At 31.6% G+C, this 19,753-nt stretch overlaps 1 protein-coding gene across 8 annotated transcripts in view; it reads left to right on the forward strand.

Moving 5' to 3' along the window:
- Nucleotides 1-19,753, forward strand: part of CDH12 (cadherin 12) — a 1,341,561-nt gene that overhangs the window by 1,202,312 nt on the left and 119,496 nt on the right. The gene's annotated exons all lie outside the window — the stretch shown is intronic.

The raw sequence follows: 19,753 nt of genomic DNA on the forward strand, positions 1-19,753 counted from the left end.
GATACATCCCCAAATCTATTGACTCCAGGCCTCTTTCCATCTCTCTCCCCCTCTCTCCCTCTTCCACTCTTTCCATACTCTTCCTCTCTCTTTCTCTCTCTATTGCTTTCCTTTTCCTCCATCTTTTTATTCTCACCCTTCTTCCCTGTCCCTTTATTCTCTCTTGATAGTTACATTGAAATTTTCATTTTTTGCTTAATATATTAACATACGCAAACATATATATGTATATGCATGCATATATATTTACTTTATCCTGTTATGTTACATTTTGGAACATATGACTAATGAATATTTATAAAATTCTATTACATGAAGGTGCAGAATGTAGATAATACTTTTAATATAAACATTTTAGCTGAGACAAAGAACAAATGAGAGTTTGAAACATCCAGGAATGAAGATTCCTGTTCAATAGCTATTCTGGCATATTTTAAAAAGTCATTGTCATTTCTATATTTCAATATTCTGTAAAGTGATCATACTAAGAAGAATACTAGGAAGTAGGGCTCTAGATAGGACTACGATCAGGAATGAAAAGAGAAAAACTTATTTGTATGATCCTTTTATTCATATTTATAAATTCCCTCTCCAAAGAATCTGGGTTTGGATATCAGATTGATTATTAAAGAGCCTTTTTCCTTCTTGACTGATCAATAATTAGATGAGGGACCTTCATGTCATAGTTAATGGCAGAATATTTAAAAGAATACAAGTGCCTTAATTTTAGTGTCAGTGACTACACTTTTACAATAGAAAATTCTACATTTAGTTTTATGCTATAGATGAAAACATAGCATTTTCAGAGTCCTCCAAAGTCTCAACCTTTAAAATACTAATTATATTTGGTTTTAAGCAAAGCTCAAAGACAAACTAGAAAAGATTTTCATTTTAAGTCTGGATTAAATAACCATAATGACCTCCATTTTGTGATTTCTAACATTCTTCTCATTTAAACCTGTTATTGTTTACCTTTGCAAATAGGTATGAAGAACATATTGCGTCAACTTTTAAACTCAGATTTAAATTATATGCATTTTCTTGCATTTTAAAACTCATTTTTAAACAGTAAAAATTTCAGTTTAGTCAACTTTAGGTTTGTATATATGTTTCCTTGATGAATTCCTTCCAAGCAGCTTAACCTATCCAGGCATGGCAGTCCTATTTCTCTTCTTTCTTACCCCATGATTAACCAGATCTCTATATTTCTAAAAATGAAATTCTAGATCAGTGAATATCCTTTATTTAAACTTATCCTCTAATCCCTTCTTTAGAACATAACTTTCAAACTTTCATTTATTGCACCCAAATCTTTACTTAGAAGCAGTTTTTTTTTAATTCCAAAAACTATTCTTTTGAATTTCTATTTCTTTTCCACCACTATCAATAGATTATCACTTACTAGTTTATTGGGATGAAGGACAAACTAAATTGAATTCATTGAATTTAATTCTTTTTTTCAACCACAGCATTTTTCTGTTTTCCTTGTCTTAGAGAAATTATTTGTCCTCTCTTTGTAAGGATAATATTTATTTCTATGTTGAGAATTCTGTTGCATCTATCCCATTCAAAAATTCCTGATACAATTATAAAACTAAGCTGAAAAGATTTCACAACAAATAATAGTAATGAAAATAACCACATTTACATATTGCCTAAAGGTAAATGTGAACTATCTTGTGTTGTGATATGGGAGCCACCTGCCAGTGGTTGCTGGAGGTCTAATTCAGACCTGTAGAATGGATCTCTTCATGTAAGAGGATGATGATACAAGGAGACTGAGGCAGTTGTATTCTCTGACCTCTCTACTCTTCCCTCTTGCCTCCAATTCATTTCATTTCAAATCCACAAGGAACATCTGTGAAGGTTGTTTGCAACTCCTTCAAGTGTTAAGATTCATAGCTATGGAGGCTCTCAGAGAATTGACCTGCCCCTTCTCTTAGGCATGGTCCTTAACAATCTTGTATCATTATCTCTAATTTATAGGTCTGGAAATTATCCTCAGAGAGGTAAAAACAAAAACAAAAATAGTCCTCTACCTTTATCCCTCACCCACAATCAATTTGCTTGTGATCATGCAATTAAGATTCAAATCTAAAACTCCTAATTTAAATGATTTTGGCCCCAGATATTTAGGTTTAAAGGATGATAGGGTCATAGATTTAAAACTAGAAGAGGCTTTAGTAGTTGAAAATTCTTATTTTGCACATGAGGAAACTGTGATCTAGAGCTTTAATATCTTGTTAAGGATCAAACAAATAGTAAGCCTAAGTTTGTAAACTTAGACCTTTGATTCTGCATTCAGCATTCTTTGCAATGTATCATTGCTTATTTAGGAAGCAATCTGATGTAGTTTTATAGATAGCACTGAAACTGGTTGGTTTGGGACTCATGCCAGGAATATGATAATGGTAACATTACTGAAAAAGACCAGAAAAAGGGAGATAGTGTCAAAAAAGTTTGTATGCATACACCTATACACACACACACACATATATATATATATATATTATGTATTTACACATGCATATGCAAATATGTATATATCTACATATATATCCAAGAACTAGTGAAGAAAACATCATACAGAAAATATTGGTGAAAATTGATAAAGGGAGAAACAAAAGCAGTATTGCTTTTGAGCTAACATGACATCTGTTGAAATTTAAATTCGCAAGGGATACCTGGTGTCTGAGATAGGGACTATGAGAATCTTGGGAAAGTGTCCCCTCCATATCAAAATTTGAGTTGTAATAGAGTCATTTGTCAATTCTAGAAAATGGGAGAGAAAATGATATAGCATTCAGAAAAAGTATAAGGAGGATGCTAAACCAAGAGTGGCTGAGAAGCTCTCAAATTAAATTCTAATGATATTTTAACTGAAACAATTATATTGAAGAAGAAAAGGGAAAGGAAAGCTATTTAAAGAAAACAATGTGGATACCTAAGGAACTTATCAACTAACATATTTATATATAATAGATAGAAGATAGAAGCAAAGGCTGGTAGGTAATTGAGGATGTATTCAAAAGGATGGTATAGTTCTATAAAAATAGTATCAGGAATCCTAAATTTCAAATGAGTTCAGGCTAGGGATGATGTTAATGACAAAAAAAATCTCAAAAGAAGAATTGCAAACTGGTGATATACACATGAAAATTTGTTACTGATCACTAATAATGAAGTTTTAATTTTTTTAAACTAATACATACATATCCTTGAAGTTTCACATCACACCTGCAAAGTAGTAAAGAAATTCAGACAGACATGGCAATAAGTATGTTGTCCAGGCTGTGGAAAGATAAGCACACTCATGCTTTGTTGGAGCAGCTGTGTACTGAGATAACCATTTGGGAAATCAATATGGAATTATGTAAAGAAAGGTACTATAATGTCTATCCCATTTGTCCCAGAGATCCCACTACTATTAGATACTTGTTCCTAAAAAAATTATGATAAAATGGCAATATCCATATGCACCAAAATATTTATAGGAGTATTTTTTATGATAAGTAGCAAAGAAACAAAGGAGATGCACACAATCGACAAATACTTATAATAAACATATTGTGATCCAATAACCATCACAGTTACAAAGGCCTTATGTTGAAACATGATGTTCACCACTAGATAGAGAACTGATAGATGCATAATGCACATTGAAACATCTTTTTTTCTCTTTTATTTCTTTTCTTTTGGAATATTGCTAATGCCAAAATTTGTTTTTCATGACTACATATCTGTAATATGTTATGTTTTTCTTGCATTCTTGTTTGGTCAGCAAGGAGTTAGAGAGAGGTAGAAAATATAGAACTAAAAAAAGAAAAGAATAAATGAATCTTTATACTTAAAAATAAAACTATTAATTACTAAAAACAAGCTGTGACATAATGAAACAGTCTATAAGAAACAATGAAAATGATTAATATAGAGAAGCATAGGGAGAATTGGATAAAATGATACAAAACAAAGTAGTCAGAGCAAGGATAAAAAATTATATCATAATCACTAAAATTATGGTTACTGCTGTGTAATTATTATAGATAAATTTGACCCAAAAGAAAAGTAATGAAAAAACATCTCTCTCTCTTCATAGAAGAGAAGGAATTTAGATGTGAAACACCACATATATGATTGATACATTTGGTGAAGCACTTGTTTTGTTGTTGTTGTTATAAAGGCTGACTCTATGTCTAAGAGAAGATGAAATTATATATTAGAAAATGAAGGTGATTTAAAATATGAGATTCCAATAAGATCATTTTAAAATAAAATATTAACAACAACAAAAGGCTTTAAAAACTTTATTATTTTTTTAAAATGAATAATCAAAGAAGAATAGAATTGCTGCTTTGGGCTGATGGAATGATGAGAATAGAGAATAGAGAGAATACCAAGAAGGTAAAGATACTCAACTCTGATTTTACTTCTTTACTCTTTGCTAAAGTTTCAAGAATAGCACAAAATTAAATAAGTGCTTGAAGCCTTCTAGTGTAAAGGAATAATAAGTAACCATCTATCTGCCCTCAATGATTTCAAATCACCTGGATCAGAAAATTATATCCCAAAGTACTTATAGAATTGGTAATTGCATATTTTGTTCTGATAGGTGAAAGAAAAATAGGAGGAAGAAGAGAAAGATTTGTCTGTCTTGATTGGAATTCCTGAAAAACATTTTAGGACATTATTAATGAAATGCTTTGTAAATATATAGAAAGGGACACACTAATATAAAAAAAATCAGCATGACTTCAATCAGCAGATCATGATATATAATTTTCTTTGTTTTAAAAACATATTAATAGATTAAGGCAATGCTAACGATATAGCTGAATGAGTTTTCAACAAATCATTTGACAACTGAACAAAATAGGAAGGCAAGCATTAGACAATAATAGTACTAGATAATTTAAGAATGTTTGGAATTACTGGAAAAAAGATTACATATTGGAAAGGCTACCATTGGGAAAATTTTTTTTCTCCATATAAATCCAACAGGCAGAACCAGAAACAGTGGGGCATTTCAAAAAGACAAACTTTGCTTTAATGTATTGGATGAATTAGAGCTATTCAAATCTGGAATATACTTCTTCAGATTGTACTATTCCTCCCAATCATCACCACCCTTACACACTCCTTACTAGAAGTCTGTATGACTAATTGTGGATGTTATAGAGTATTCTGAGGTATGGATTAAAGTAAATAACCTTTGAAGGCTCTTGCAACACTGAAAATATGATACTCTATGATGACTAAGGACTTGAAAGGAAGGCATAGATATAAGATGCAGTAAGGTGAAGGAATAATTGAGTAAAGCTGGAATACTGACTCAATGCAGGGAGAGTGAAGAGAAAGAGGAAAGAATCACAGATCACACTGAACTAAAGGGATTGGAGAATATAATAACTTTAATAAAAATAAGAACTCAGAAGAAGAATTTGGCCTGGGAGCCCTGGGCATAATGTGATCTTTTTTGGGAAGGTTGAGTTTTAAATGCAGACCAGACATGCAAATAGAGATGTTCTGCAGGATGATAGAAATATATATGTACTAAGTTTGGAAATAAGAACTGTGGATACAGATTTCTATGGAATCATGTTTCCAAAGTTCTCCCATCAAAATAGGCCTGTCAGATAAGTTTTAATAATTCATTTCAGGTCAGCCAACACTTATTATGTACCTGAAACATCCACCTAGTACAATACAGCATAGTTCCTGAACTGTATCTTAGATTTTCATTCTATTGTGGGAGGAAGGGAGAAAAAAGGAGGGAAAATATGATATACATACAGAAAAGTACAATGCATTTATGGTACCTGATACATAGAAATCATTTAATAAATGCTCAAGTGATAGATTGAATATGTGCGTAAATAAACTAAATACCTTTGTATCTGGTTATATGTTTTATACATAGACAAGTATAATTGAGTTGAGAGAGATCCAAGGCAATGTTAAATTATAGTAAAATTATGATAACTTGGAGAGTGAGAGAACACCTATTGCTGATGGTGGTAGAGAATAATGGTCAGAGAAGACTACACGTAAAAGGAGACATTCAGGCTAAACCTTAAAGGAAAATAGAGATTTAGAAAAGTAGAAATGATGGATGGTACAATGCAAAAGATGGCCAGAAAGTGGGAAAGAACATCAAAATGAGGGAATACTTGGATATCTAATATGCCTAAAATAATAGTCCATTAAAGAAAGGAATATTAAACCAGGCTGAAAAAGTAGATTGCACTTAGATTACAAAAGGCTATAAATAGAGGATTAAGATAGATTTAATTTATATAATAGTGATAGAAGGATTTTGAGCACTGGTATGACATGGAAAGAATTATTGGCAGCTCTTGGGTAGATGAATTAAAGATAAAAGATTGAGGAGGGCTTCTTATGTGTTGTAACAATAGTCCTGGCAAGTAGAGAAGAGGACATGAATTAGACTGTTGATAATGTGAATGTTGAGACAGGGAATACATGGAAAGGAAATTATAGACATATGGCAACTGATTAGAAATTAGTGGGAGGTAATTTAGAAAGATAAGAGACAAAAAAGAATTCTAAGGGTGAAATTAGGTGACTGTTAGGATAGTTTCCCTCAACAATAATGTCTGAGATTGGAGAATAATATTAACATGTACTTACATAATGCTTTATAGTTTATAAAGCATTTTGAGTACCTTATTTCACTTGATATCAAAAATTATGTTTTGACATAATCAGTACAAGTATTATCTGAATTTTACATATGACCTTTATAGCTTTTAAAGCCTTATAAGCAGGTAGCAGGTAAAATCAGTTTCTGAGTGTCTTTCTTAAATGTTCATAAACATAGCATATTAATTGTCCTGTGATAGAGTGCAAGTGATGTTCTGCTACAATCATCAGCCTACTGGTCTTATTAGAGTTTTTAGATCACATTTAGGACATTTCCTTCTTAAAAGACCATAGTATCCTCATTCTTTGCAAAAGTATAGACCACTTACCCTCAAATCCTGTGCCTATTTTTTCAGTGGACAGTGCTAGAAAGATCTAAAATTTAATCTAGGAGATGAAAAGATAATTAAGTGATGTTTTGTATACATCTCATGATTGCCATGCTTTATCTTATCTCTATTCCCCAAATGGACATTACTGAAATACTTAATGCACTACTCTAATGTAGTTACTTGAACGTTGTAGTTATTGTTTGTCCTTTATTCTTAAAGTGGACTATAGCACTGGAGAGTCACAGATTATAAGAATAAAATTTGGAAATTGATTAAATTATTTAGTTTTTACCTCTGACTCTTTGTCAAAGAGATTCACAATAGTCATTTCAGCACTCAAGATACTCATTAGTTTCACTTCTCACTTCTTTTCTTGTTTCACAATTAGAATTTCTCCATGGGACTGCTTCCTGGCAAGTTTGCTAGTAGGTAATAATCTAAAAACTCTAATAGCAGCAACGATTTTCATGGTGATTACAAAATCTGATTCTTGAGAGCAGTGAAGGGAAGAAGGAAGAAGTCAACTTTGTATGATGAGGCACACACATTTTCTGCCTCAAAAAAACACTAGAAAAATGCAAATTACCTGTCTTCTTACTGTCCCTTACAAGATTAGAGGAATGAGGAGGAGTCTCCTTTTTGGATGTATCATGCATTTTCCTTTGTTTCTCTCTCTGAAACTTTCTAGAGCCCTTGTATCTCCAAAGAAATGAAAGATTAGAATATTCAAGGAAATTAAATTAGTTGAACAAAGACATATAAATATTTTAAAATAGTATTTCATTTTTAAATTTACATGTAAAGACCAATTTTAACATTCATTTTTTAAAATTGAGCATCAAAATTTTCTCACTCCCTTCATTCTTTCTTTGCTCCCTAAAATGATAAGCAATTTGTTATAGGTTATATATATGCAATATGTAAAACACATTTCCATGTTACTCTGCTGTAAAAGAAGAAACAGACAAAAAAAGGAAAAATGATAAAAATAAAGTAAAAAGTTTGCTTTAATCTGGATTTTTACTTCTTCAGTTCTTTCTTTGGATCATTTTATTTTTTCTTTGGATAATTTTCCATCATGAGTCTAAAGATCATTCTATTGTTGAGAAGAATTAAGTTGTTCATAGCTGACCATCATGCAATGTTGCTTATACTATGTGCATTGTTCTCCTTGCTACTCATTTCATTTTTTGCATAAATTTGTACAAGTCTTTCCAGATTTTTCTGAAATGTGCCAATTCATCATTTCTTATTTCACAATTGTATCCAATTACAGTCATAAATCACAATCTATCCAGCCATTTTTCAATTGGTGAGCATCTCCTTAATTTCTGATTTTTTGTCGCCAAAAAGAACTGCTTTAAATATTTTTATACATGGAGATTCTTTTCCCTCTTCTTTGATACCTTTGGGATGCAGACCTGGTATTGCTGGATCAAAAGATATATATGCAGTTCAGTTGCCCCTTGTACATTGTTCCAAATAGTTCTTCAGAATGGATGGATCACTTTATGACTCCATTGACATTGCAGTATTGCCCCAATTTTTCCACATCGTCTCCAACATTTTTATTTTCTTTGATCTGATAAGTGTGAGGTGACACCTCAGAGTTGTTTAATTTTAATTTCTCTACTCAACAGTAATTTAAAGCATTTTTAGATAACTATATATAGCTTTGATTTCTTTATTTGAAAACTGCCTATTCATGTCCTTTGACCATTTATCAATTGGGGAAAGATTTTTGTTTTTATAAATTTAGATAGGCTCTCTATATATCTGAGGAATAAAGCTTTTATCAGAAACACTTGCTTTAAAGATTATTTCACAGCTTTCTGCTTTCCTTCTAGTCTTGTTTCTAATTCTGTTTGAGCAAAATCTTTGCAATTCAACATAATCAAAATTAACCCTTCTATATCTCATAATACTCTCTAGGTATTCTTTGATTAAAAAAAAATTCCACTCCTATAAAGATATGACAAGAAGACTATTTCTTGTTCTTCTGATTTTATTATTGTGTGTCATCATTTATATGCAAATTACATACTCATTTTGACCTTATCTTGGTATAAAATGTGGCTCTATAACTAGTTTCTAGCATATTGTTTTTTAGTTTTTCCAGAATTTTTTTTTTTTTTTAAATCAAATAGTGAGTTCTTATCCTAGAAGATGAGGTTTTGGTGATTATCAAAGAGTGGATTACTTTGGTCATTTGCTACTGTGTCTTAAGTATCTATGAATTCCAATGATCCATCAATCTATTTCTTGGTCAATACAGGTAGTTTTGATGATTGTTTCTTTATACTTTGAGCTCTGATACTACTAAGCTTTGCAATTTTTTTTCCATTAATTCCCTTGATATTCTTGATATTTTGTTCATCCAAATGAATTTTGTTATTATTTTTCAAGTTCTATAGAATAGCTTTTTTGGTAGTTTGTTTGGTATGGTACTGTATAAATTAATTTAGGTAAAATTGTCAGTTTTTTTTTTTTTTTTTTTTTTATTAAATTGGCTCAGCCTACACACAAATAATTAATAATTTCCTTGTTTATATCTAATTTATTTGTGTGAAAAGTGTTTTGTGGTTTTGTAATTATATTCATATGGTTTTGGGATTTGTCTTGGCCCATAGACTTCCAAATATTTTGCATTGTCTAAAATTATTTAAAATAGAATTTTTTTTATCTCTTGCTACTGGGCTTTGTTAGTGATATGTAGAAATGCAAGTAATTTATGTAGATTTATTTTATATCCTTCAAATTTGGTGAAGTTGTTAATTATTTCAAGTAGTTTTTCATTTGATTCCTTAGGATTCTCTAAGTATTCTATCGTATCACCTCCAAAAAGTGATAATTTTATTTCTGCAATGGCTATTCTAATTCATTTTATTTCTTTTTCTTCTCATTGGTAAAACTAACATTTCTAGTGAAATATTAATAATAGTTTAATATTAATATTTAATATTAATAATAAATTTCTTTGTTTCACTTTTGACCTTACTGGGAAGTCTTCTAGCTTATCTTTATTACAGATAATGCTTGGTAATGAATTTAGATAGATATTTATCATTTAAAGGAAAACTCCATTTATTGCTATTATCTCAAAATTTTAAAAACAGAAATGAATATTGTATTTTGCCATTTTTTTTGCATCAATAGAGATAATCTTATTATTTTTGTTGGTTTTATTATTGGCATGGTTAATCACATTGATAGTATTCCTAATATTGAACATTCCTGATTATATTAACTCAGCATTCCTGATATAAATCCCACTTAATGATAGTATATGATCCTGATGATATTTTGCTATAAACTCATTGCTAGTATTTTGTTTAAAATTTTTGCATCAATATTCACTAGGGGAATTAGTTGATAGTTTTCTTTCTCTGTTTTGATTCTTCCTGGTTTAGGAATTTGCACCACGTTTGTGTCATAAAAGGAATTTGGTAAATCTTCACCTATTTTTCCAAATAGTTGATACTATTACAGTTAATTGTTTTTTAAATGTTTGATAGAAATCACTTGGGAATCCATCTGATCTTGGAGATTTTTAGTTCTTTGATAGCCTGTTCAATTTTTTTTTTCCTAAAATGGATTTATTTAAGTATTTTATTTACTTTTTTGTTAATCTGGGCAATTTATATTTTTATAAACATTCATTCATTTTACTTAATTGTCAGATTTATTGGCATACAATTGCACATAATTATTCCTAATAATTGCTTTAATTTCTTCTTCATTTGTAGTGAATTTACCCTTCTCATTTTTAATACTGGTAATTTGGTTTTCTTCTTTGTTCTAATCAAATTAATCAAAGATTTATCTATTTATATTGGTTCTTGCATAAAACCAGCTTTTAATTTTATTTATATTTCAGTAGTTTTCTTTTAATTGTATTAATATCTTCTTTGAGTTTCAAAATTTAATTTGCTATTTAATTAGAGGTTTAAATTTTTTTTCCTAGTTTTTTTAGTTGCATTTCCTAATCATTGATTTCTTCTTTCTCTATTTTATTCATGTAAGCATTTAAAGATATAAAAATTCCCCTAAAAACTCCTTTGGTTATATCCCACAAGTTTGATACATTGTCTCATTATCATCATCATGTTTGATGAAACTATTTATTTTTGATTTGTTGTTTGACCCATAAATTCTTTAGGATTAGATTATTTAGTTTTCAATTAATTTTTAAGCTAGCTTTCCATGGTCCTTTATTGAACATAATTTTTATTGTGTTGGTGTTGCCTTGCCTAGTCTAGCTGGTTGTGCTAGGCCCCCTGGCCATGGCAGGCCCAATCACTAGTCTGCTGTATAGGCTTGAAGTCTCACAGCTAGCCTGCTGTTATTGGCTTATTGTTCCTGGTTTGCTGATTTGTGCTGTGGGTATGGGTCTCCCCTGGCTTGCCTAGATATTCTACCCAATGCTCTTGAGAAGCTCACAGCCTTTTATGTTGGGAGATGCTTTGTGAACAACTATGTGAAAAATAATAGACACTGTAAATTCAAAACAGTTTCATACATAAGGCATTAAGTTGAAGTAGGACTAGGAAAGCTTTCTTTTTTTTATTAATTTTATAATTATAACATTTTTTTGACAGTACATATGCATAGGTATTTTTTACAACATTATCCCTTGTACTCCCTTCTGTTCTGAGTTTTTCCCCTCCTTCCCTCCACTCCCTCCCCTAGATGGCAGGCATTCCCATGCATATTAAATATGTTATAGTATATCCTAGGTACAATATATATGTGCAGAACTAAATTTTGTTGTGGTGGTGGTTATTGCAAAGGAAGAATTGGATTCGGAAGGTAAAAATAATCTGGGGAGAAAAACAAAAAATGCTAACAATTTACATTCATTTCCCAGTGTTCCTTTTCTGGGTATAGCTGATTCTGTCCATCATTGATCAATTGGAATTGGATTAGCTCTTCTCTATGTTGAAGATTTCCACTTCCATCAGAATACATCCTCATACAGTATCATTGTTGAAGTGTATAATGATCTCTTAGTTCTGTTCATTTCACTCAGCATCAGTTGATGTAAGTCTCTCTAAGCCTCTCTGTATTCATCCTGCTGGTCATTTCTTACAGAACAATAATATTCCATAACATTCATATACCATAATTTACCCAACCATTCTCCAGTTAATGGGTATCCATTCATTTTAGGAAAGCTTTCTTACAGAAGATAAGATTTTGGTCACATTGATACAAATAAGAATGCAGTATAATATCATGGTAAGATGACTGGATTTTTATTAAAAGGAGCTGAATTTTTAATCCTTGCTTTTTCTTTCTTATTTTTATTAGTCTGTCCTATCTGACTCTTTGTAACAGCTCTTGGAGTTTTCTTGGCAAAGATCCTGAAATGGCTTGCCATTTCTTTCTCTAGCTTGTTTTACAGATGAGAAAAGTGAGACAAACAAATTTAAATGATTTGCCCTGTGTCACACAGCTAATACAAGTGTCTGAAGCCAGATTTGAATTTAGATTTTTCTGACTCTAAGCCTGGCATTTTATCCATTGAGCCATCTACCTGTTCTTATTTCTTACTACTGGTGTGACATTGGATAAGTCACTAAATGTCTCTGGGAATCAATTTTCTCATATGTAAAAAGAATTACTGTTATTATTAATGTGTCATAACCTCTAGGAAAACACTGGCCCTGTTCACAGCAACTAAGCATACTTGACCCTAGGAGATGAATTAGACATGAGAGTTGTTTAACTCATTTTACTCTTGGCAAATTTTACTTAACACTCTAAAGATATAACCCTATCATTAATGTTAGGACGTATGATTTCTGAGTTGGAGGATACAGGATTTTGAGGCCAGAATCTCCAAAGAAGTCTGGACCTCATTAAAATGGAATCAGAAAGTCACCTCCCTCACCCCTAAAAGAGAGTTCCCCAGAAAGCACTGAGTTTTACCCATGAAAAGTCATTATTTGACAGTATTCTATTTTGGGTATAACTTGTTCTTATAGCAGAAATTCTAAAAGATGATTTTCACCCTGCCAAGATAGTCTAGTACAAACTAAACCTATAGACCATGAATCTTTCTATTTCAGCACTATGTCAGCAATGTTTTCTACTTTTGACTGCTCTTTCTCTGCCTGTTCCATAAGGTTTCTTTCTAACTTTGCTTCCGTTTTTGCCCTTAGTATAATGACTTGCATTTTGATGTCTTTTTTGCTTAATTGTATTGGCATTAAATCCCTTGCTTTCCTGAATGAATTGTCCAGGATCATAGTTTAAATTGAAATCCACATTTCTACCCTCATCCTGAAGCTAACAATATCTTCAACACATTTCTTACCAAACTTAGGAAAAGTTCCCTGAATATACTCCAATACAGTATCATATGTACATAATTCTGGCTAGGTTAAAAGGGTACAGTGAATGGTAGTTTAAGGGGTAAACACTTTTTAAAAAACAGGTAGTGTTTTTACTTTTGTTCTTTTAAGAATATGAAAGATCTGAATATGCTTGTATATTGAGAGGAAATATACAATGGAGGAGGAAAAACTGAAAATGCTGAAAAGTCAGGCAGTAAATGAGGAAGTTCTAGAGAAGGAGAGACGTGATGAGATTAAGAGAAAAAGTGGAAGACGAGTTTTTAAAAGCAGATAAGTGCTTCTGAGGAGGAGACAAGGTTAAGTGAACTTAAAAAGAGATTTTGAGACAATAAATTTTCTATTATAATAGGTTAAGGGGGAGATACTGGGTACCCTCTGGCAATTTTCAATCTCTTAATAAAATAGGGGCAAGACTATTGAGAATTAAAGTGAGTGGGTAGAATTGGTAGCTTAGATAGTGTGGAGAAATGTTGAAACAGATGCTCCAGAGAATACAATAGGGAATTTGAAATAACTTGTAAGAAAGAAAATCCTATCCAAGGCAACAATTGTTTTAATACAAAAACATTCTTTCTTTCTTTATTTTTTTATTTTTTGCTGTTTTGCTTGTTTACACAGTACACAATAAAGGATAGCAAGAAAAAAACAGATGGTTTGAGAGAATGTGCTGCTCAAATGATTCCCTGACCTACCACCATCCATCCCCATGGATTCTGATGCCCCTGCTCTTGCACCAGGATCTGTGACTTCAGACAACTTAACCTGTCTGACAATATTGTGTGATTTTTCCTGCTGGACTCATTGAAAGTTCTTCCAGTATAATCTTGAGAGGGGGCATATTCAAGATGTATATTCACAGGCTACATCAATAATATTGATGTTAGGCAGAAGGGTCTGGTTAATGTCAACATCTAAGTGAAGAAAAAAGCAAAAATAAGCAGTTAATTGCTGCATTGAAGCTTAGTGCCTCTATGAAAAAAAGATAATTGCAGTAGAAACATTCACACCTGGAAAGACAGCAGTTGTATTGGTTACCATAGAATTGTTCTTTCTTTGATCTTTACTTCAGTGATGACATTATCTGAGCAGCTTAGCATTAGAAAATAACTAACTTACAGTTATATGTATAATGTATCTTTTTTATTTATAAATCAAAGATTTCCCAACTTTCCTATGATATTTCTGATGTAAGAAGGGAGATGAAAAAGGAAAAAAAGTGGCATCAGGTATAATAAATTTTCCATTTTTTTTCTTCTTGGATATAGAAATATTAAGGCTACCAAATACTTCAGACCAGTAAACAAGTGATTAGGCACCTCATTAATAGAAGAGTCAATCATACTTCATGAGCACAACTACATGAGAAAGATTTTTTTTTTTTAACAGATTCGAATGTAGTTACTAAAGAGTACATAAAAATCAAACAAATAGTAATGCTTCATAATTATGATTTGTTTCTATTTTTCTTTGTTTTCCTTATCTGAGGGATAGAAAATCCTATCCAAAAATGACTACTCAGAGATCACTTATAGAAAAGCAGAATTATTTATTAGAATCTCGAGAAGTGGATCCCATCTTGATCTGTGAGCCAAATTCACAGCAGGAGAAGGCCACTCCCTTGAAAATGTTCACAGCTTTTATACATTTCAGACAAAGAACCTTCAAAATTCCCCTCCATAGGTTGTGATTGGTCCCATAAACCTTTATTCCCCATTTGGTCAGTGGAATGCAGTGGAAAAGGTGATATACAACATTTGGCCACTTAATGCCCTATTTGGACAATGGAATGCAGCCTAGGCCTTCACATGACTGGGGCCTATAGGCCTGATTTACGTTAGCTAACAGTCTCTGATCAATATGTGCTTAATCTGTAAGTTCTTCACCATATCTTATTCCACACACTTCCTTTTCTGTTATCTTTCTTCTATTACATGATATACCCATAGAATATAATAGTTCAAATAATTTCCAGTCAGATATTTGAGTATAAAATATTTCTAAAAATATCTGGAATAAAGAAATATTTAAATTTTAAATGAAGCAAAAGTTAATTTTTTTCCTGAGCTAATATTACAAATAGAGAAAATATTCAATATTCACTTGACATGAGAATTACCAAATATGTCATTTTCAATGATGAACTGTCATTTTACAAAAATAGCTCATATTCTTAACCAAAGTTAACATGGAAAGCTTTTAAATTCATTAAAAATTTTTTAATTTAATTTTTAAAATTTAACCAATGCAAGTACGGTATCCCTTTTTACTGAAATATTTGAAAATTGCTAGTTAATTACCTTATTAAAATACTGATATTGAACCATTTTCATAGAATTATCACTCAATTACCTACATATGAATATGAATTAATCTAAATAACAAACATTTTTATATCAGTCTGTTATTTAGACTTCATAATTTGGGCTTGTAATATTTGTGACTATTTTAATTTTAATTTTTTTAAATTTTACAGCAGAAAATATATATATATAAAGAATATATAAGTGTATACCACTTAGAGCTGAAAGTCCTCTAGGGCCATCAAGTGTAACTCTTTTATTTCAAAGATAAAAAAAACTGAGGTGCACAGGTCTAAGTGACTTGTCATGGGATATTCTTTAGCTATTTTTTTTGCTCTCCCATAAACAGTTTAAGAGCTAAAGAAAATCAATCCAGTTGTGTTTATTTTCGATATGAAATATTGTCATTTTTAATTGTGACCAACGTTCTTTGACCCCATTTGAGTTTTTCTTAACCATTTCCTTCTCCAGCTCATTAAGGAACAGGAATGAGGCAAATAGAGTGAAGTGACTTGCCTAGGGTATATTGTGTCTAAGGCCAAATTTGAACTCAGGAAGATGAGTCTTCCTGAATCTTGGCCTAGCTGTTTAACTAAATTACCCCTAAAGAGTCTGACCTTTTGAAAAATGAATTAAATACATAATTGACTTAAGAGAATCAAGTAGTTTTTTTTTTTTTTTTTTCAGGAGCATGCAACAAAGACTAAGTTAATTTGTTTAAATAATCTAACAATTTTAAAAAGAAGAAATGTATCATATACTCTTATCTGAAAACCATTAATTATGATGTCTATATTTAATATGTTTATGATGACTTTTAATGTATGCATTATATGTAATGCATTTGGAAAGAACAATAAAAAGTTTAGGTGAAGGGTTTTCCTTTGTAAAACACGGTCAAGATTCTTTTTACCTGCTTTTGCTCATGTCTAGGAGTATGCAATACCCAGATACTTAAAAGGCTGACTATCTTTAGGAATGTGAATTTATAAGGACAGGTTTCCCATCAGGAAATGGGAGATTTTTCTTCACCTTAAAAATAACAGTAAGAGATGTTGATTATGTCTGACAACATCAAAGAAATGTACCTTTGCCCCTTAGAATTCCCATCAGGGGCTGCACAATGGAAGATGTTTTTCTCCAGTCTCCCAGTATCTTAGCAGAAGGTGATGACCCATGTGAAGGACACAAATGAAGCATATTAAACTTTAAGATAGTAAAATTTAATGAATAGCATCCATTTGCTCTAAGTCAGTGAGGAGTGAGGGTTGGGACCTATTGGCAGTGATGAGAGATTTTTACAACTGTCTCAGAGTTCCTTTTGTGTCAGTTAACAAGTATAAAATACTATTTGTCAGTCAAAAACAGCCTCTGCTTTCAAGTAACTAAATTCTGTCAGGTGCTAATGTGGGGCTGACCAAAAAAATTAAAAAAAAAATAGCTGGAAATGAATCTAACTACTATAAGCATTATTAATACTTTACTAAGAGAAGGAGAAGTAGAAGATAGTGGTTGACTGTGATGATGGCAGCAGAGTGGGAGAACTTCCATAGGAGGAAGGCAGTGGTGACATTGAGCTATATATGGGCCAGCAGAAAGATAGAGAAAGAATAATGAAACATGGGCCTAGAGATAGTGCCAGTAGTGGGATAATATGTCAAAGGTTGAAATGCGATTGTAGTGGTAGGGATCACCAAAGAGATTGATCAGAAGAGTGGCTAGAACTAAGGATTAAACTTAATCATCACATAAAAGAAAATACTTTTATAAACACTCTGTATATCTGTGTCAATGAGGTCAACTATCCAGTACCTGCATGATTTCCCCTTATTTTGTAGTTGAAGATAAAGAATGGAAACTCAATCTCAGGGTAATACAGTTAAGCTGGGCTGAGTTTATGGATTCTGTGGAAAGTGTGGAATTCATTGGAAGGAAAATTTCTCTTTACTATGAGTCAAGGAATGTTTCTTTTCTGTACTTCTTGTTATTTGTAATAAATTCTAGTGTTTTATACTTTGTTAGTTTGATGCTTGTAATGAGAGCTGAATTTCTTTTGGGATAAGCTAGAAGTGAGCAAAATTCAGATGTTCCCAGGGGAACTCTGGTGGAGGCATGAGCCAAAGAGAAGGCCTCAAGATGAATTTGGTACATATGAGACCAGAGCTAAGAGTCCATGGGGGTGTGTGTGTATGTGTGTGTGACACAGAAGGCACACATCCTGAATAAGAGATTGGTCTTTAAGCTTATATAAGTTTAGTCTTCCAACTTCTTTCTGTAGCAAATCTCAATTTATAAAGAGGGAGAATATATGGTTACCTATGTGGTTCACTGAGCAGATCAACTACTTCACTGATCACCATCCAAAATGCCTAAAATTCAGTCATTAGAGAAGATAATCTTTTTTTTGTTATATATATCATGGATCCCTTTGGCATTCTGCTGAAAACTATGGATCTTCTGAGAATAATGTTTTTAAAATAATAAAATAAAATACATGGTTATAAAAGGAGTAAATTATATTGAAATGATTATAAAATTAGATAGATAGATAAATAGATAGATAGATAGATAGAGCTATGAATCCCCCAACTAGAAAATCATTATTACTAGTCATAAAGGCTTAATCATCTTCAGGAGTCTCATTAAAATGAAAATATTATAAGAAGGCTATAATGCCATAACTTTATTAGATAACAGGAGAACAAGGCTCTATAGACTGGGATCCATATAGCTGTGTGGATGGTGGTGGGAAAGCTGAGAAAGGAAAGAATGCACCAAAAATAAATTTTGTCCTTTGAATAATTTTGAATGTTATTTTGCCCAATAGCCACTTGCTATAAATGCCAAATAATGGTCTAGATACCCTTTTTCTACATGAAAAAGAAAACTTGAATTATGTCCTTCACAGGTACAGTTATCTTGACTGACCAGGAAAATCTATAGAAGTGTTGAGAGGTACCTAATTGTTTAGTCAAATTTTTCAAAAAAGAAAAATATTTGGATAGCGAGAGAGTAAGAAGAATAAATTTTGAAATATGTTGGCTACAAAAATACATGAAACACATGAATTATCTATAATTTTGTAGCTGATTCTGAGAACTATTTATAAATATTTCTTTTTTTCTTTTTCTTTTTTCTTTTCTTTTCTTTTTTTTTTTTTTTTTTTGAGGCTGGGTTAAGTGACTTGCTCAGGGTCACACAGCTAGGAAATGTTAAGTGTCTGAGATCAGATTTGAACTCAGGTCCTCCTGAATTCAGGGCTGGTGCTCTATCCACTGCGCCACCTAGCTGCCCCCCCCCTTTATCTCTAAATCCATGACCTTGGGAAGTAAATGCATATTTGGTTTGAATTTTCTAAACAATCTACATCCTTAGTGTGTAAGTACAAAGTCCTGTATGTCTACCCATATAGTCTAATCTGAAATATTTTAAATTAATTTTCTTTTCTGTCTTAAAACTTTAAAATATCCTTAGTCACTTATGAAAGTCATAATGACATACCTAATAGGTTAAATAGTATGTATAGAATAGTAAAGAAAATTTCTTGATTCTTTTTCCCTGTGTCAACTGATTCTATATCCAAGTCCTTCTATACCTATCAGAGAAAGGTAGTAAGTTTATATATACAGAACAACCACCTGATTTAAATCTCATCTTTCTATAATAGAAATAGGAAATGTCCTTGTAGTCCTTTTATCTATTGTTATTTCTTGCCCCCGCAAAAAAAAAATCTCCTAGGGTTTATAAGTCCTAAGTACAAGTTGATGAGTTAAAACATTAAATAGGATATTTCTGAACTCTTCACATCTTTGGCAGCAGTAGAAGCAAGCAATACTGTTCAGAGATATTTCTCCAATTGATATTAACCTGATTTTATTTTCTCTGTGTGTGATTCAAGAATCCCTTGAGTGCTGAAAAGAAATTAGATGTTGATCCTTCAATACATCTTATATAAATTCAAACTTCTTCTTGTCCTAGTTCTCCTGATGAAATGTATTGTTATTATTACCTCCTTTCCCCAAACAGGAAATTGACTAGTAAACTAAACATTAAATTTCAAGGCTTACATGAAATATCATGACACTAGTATGCTTATAGTGAA

Source organism: Sminthopsis crassicaudata, chromosome 1 (assembly GCF_048593235.1).
Source record: "Sminthopsis crassicaudata isolate SCR6 chromosome 1, ASM4859323v1, whole genome shotgun sequence".
In the NCBI taxonomy this organism is placed as follows: domain Eukaryota; kingdom Metazoa; phylum Chordata; class Mammalia; order Dasyuromorphia; family Dasyuridae; genus Sminthopsis; species Sminthopsis crassicaudata.